Source organism: Musa acuminata, unplaced genomic scaffold, assembly GCF_036884655.1.
Source record: "Musa acuminata AAA Group cultivar baxijiao unplaced genomic scaffold, Cavendish_Baxijiao_AAA HiC_scaffold_931, whole genome shotgun sequence".
Taxonomy (NCBI): domain Eukaryota; kingdom Viridiplantae; phylum Streptophyta; class Magnoliopsida; order Zingiberales; family Musaceae; genus Musa; species Musa acuminata.
Window position 1 is genome coordinate 2,727 of NW_027021151.1, and position 2,274 is coordinate 5,000.

The window sequence follows — 2,274 nt, forward strand, 5'->3', positions numbered from 1 at the left end:
TCGTATATAGCAGGGACGGTGCTGCCTCTCGCTTCGCTCGCTGTCCGCCGCTCGCCGCTCGCTCGCGCAGCCAAAAATGGCCAGTTTTGGCCCGTTTTTGGGCCGTTTTGGCCAGTTTTTGGCCTGTTCTTGCATTGCGCGGTGACCGTCGAGAGCGGAGCAAAACGTCAGCCATCTCAGCACCCTGGAACCCCCCGGGTGGCACAGGGCTGGATGGGGCTTTCGTATAGCAGGGACGGTGCTGCCTCTCGCTTCGCTCGCTGTCCGCCGCTCGCCGCTCGCTCGTGCAGCCAAAAATGGCCAGTTTTGGCCCGTTTTTGGGCCGTTTTGGCCAGTTTTTGGCCTGTTCTTGCATTGCGCGGTGACCGTCGAGAGCGGAGCAAAACGTCAGCCATCTCAGCACCCTGGAACCCCCCGGGTGGCACAGGGCTGGATGGGGCTTTCGTATAGCAGGGACGGTGCTGCCTCTCGCTTCGCTCGCTGTCCGCCGCTCGCCGCTCGCTCGTGCAGCCAAAAATGGCCAGTTTTGGCCCGTTTTTGGGCCGTTTTGGCCAGTTTTTGGCCTGTTCTTGCATTGCGCGGTGACCGTCGAGAGCGGAGCAAAACGTCAGCCATCTCAGCACCCTGGAACCCCCCGGGTGGCACAGGGCTGGATGGGGCTTTCGTATAGCAGGGACGGTGCTGCCTCTCGCTTCGCTCGCTCGTGCAGCCAAAAATGGCCAGTTTTGGCCCGTTTTTGGGCCGTTTTGGCCAGTTTTTGGCCTGTTCTTGCATTGCGCGGTGACCGTCGAGAGCGGAGCAAAACGTCAGCCATCTCAGCACCCTGGAACCCCCCGGGTGGCACAGGGCTGGATGGGGCTTTCGTATAGCAGGGACGGTGCTGCCTCTCGCTTCGCTCGCTGTCCGCCGCTCGCCGCTCGCTCGTGCAGCCAAAAATGGCCAGTTTTGGCCCGTTTTTGGGCCGTTTTGGCCAGTTTTTGGCCTGTTCTTGCATTGCGCGGTGACCGTCGAGAGCGGAGCAAAACGTCAGCCATCTCAGCACCCTGGAACCCCCCGGGTGGCACAGGGCTGGATGGGGCTTTCGTATAGCAGGGACGGTGCTGCCTCTCGCTTCGCTCGCTGTCCGCCGCTCGCCGCTCGCTCGCGCAGCCAAAAATGGCCAGTTTTGGCCCGTTTTTGGGCCGTTTTGGCCAGTTTTTGGCCTGTTCTTGCATTGCGCGGTGACCGTCGAGAGCGGAGCAAAACGTCAGCCATCTCAGCACCCTGGAACCCCCCGGGTGGCACAGGGCTGGATGGGGCTTTCGTATAGCAGGGACGGTGCTGCCTCTCGCTTCGCTCGCTGTCCGCCGCTCGCCGCTCGCGCAGCCAAAAATGGCCAGTTTTGGCCCGTTTTTGGGCCGTTTTGGCCAGTTTTTGGCCTGTTCTTGCATTGCGCGGTGACCGTCGAGAGCGGAGCAAAACGTCAGCCATCTCAGCACCCTGGAACCCCCCGGGTGGCACAGGGCTGGATGGGGCTTTCGTATAGCAGGGACGGTGCTGCCTCTCGCTTCGCTCGCTGTTCGCCGCTCGCCGCTCGCTCGCGCAGCCAAAAATGGCCAGTTTTGGCCCGTTTTTGGGCTGTTTTGGCCAGTTTTTGGCCTGTTCTTGCGTGGTGCGGTGACCGTCGTGAGCGGAGCAAAACGTCAGCCATCTCAGCACCCTGGAACCCCCCGGGTGGCACAGGGCTGGATGGGGCTTTCGTATAGCAGGGACGGTGCTGCCTCTCGCTTCGCTCGCTGTTCGCCGCTCGCCGCTCGCTCGCGCAGCCAAAAATGGCCAGTTTTGGCCCGTTTTTGGGCTGTTTTGGCCTGTTTTTGGGCTGTTCTTGTGTGGCGCGGTGACCGTCGTGAGCGGAGCAAAATGTCAGCCATCTCAGCACCCTGGAACCCCCCGGGTGGCACAGGGCTGGATGGGGCTTTCGTATAGCAGGGACGGTGCTGCCTCGCGCTTCGCTCGCTGTTCGCCGCTCTCCGCTCGCTTGCGCAGCAAAAAATGGCCAGTTTTGGCCCGTTTTTGGGCTGTTTTGGCCAGTTTTTGGCCTGTTCTTGCGTGCCGCGGCGACCGTCGTGAGCGGAGCAAAACGTCAGCCATCTCAGCACCCTGGAACCCCCCGGGTGGCACAGGGCTGGATGGGGCTTTCGTATAGCAGGGACGGTGCTGCCTCTCGCTTCGCTCGCTGTCCGCCGCTCGCTGCTCGCTCGCGCAGCCAAAAATGGCCAGTTTTGGCCCGTTTTT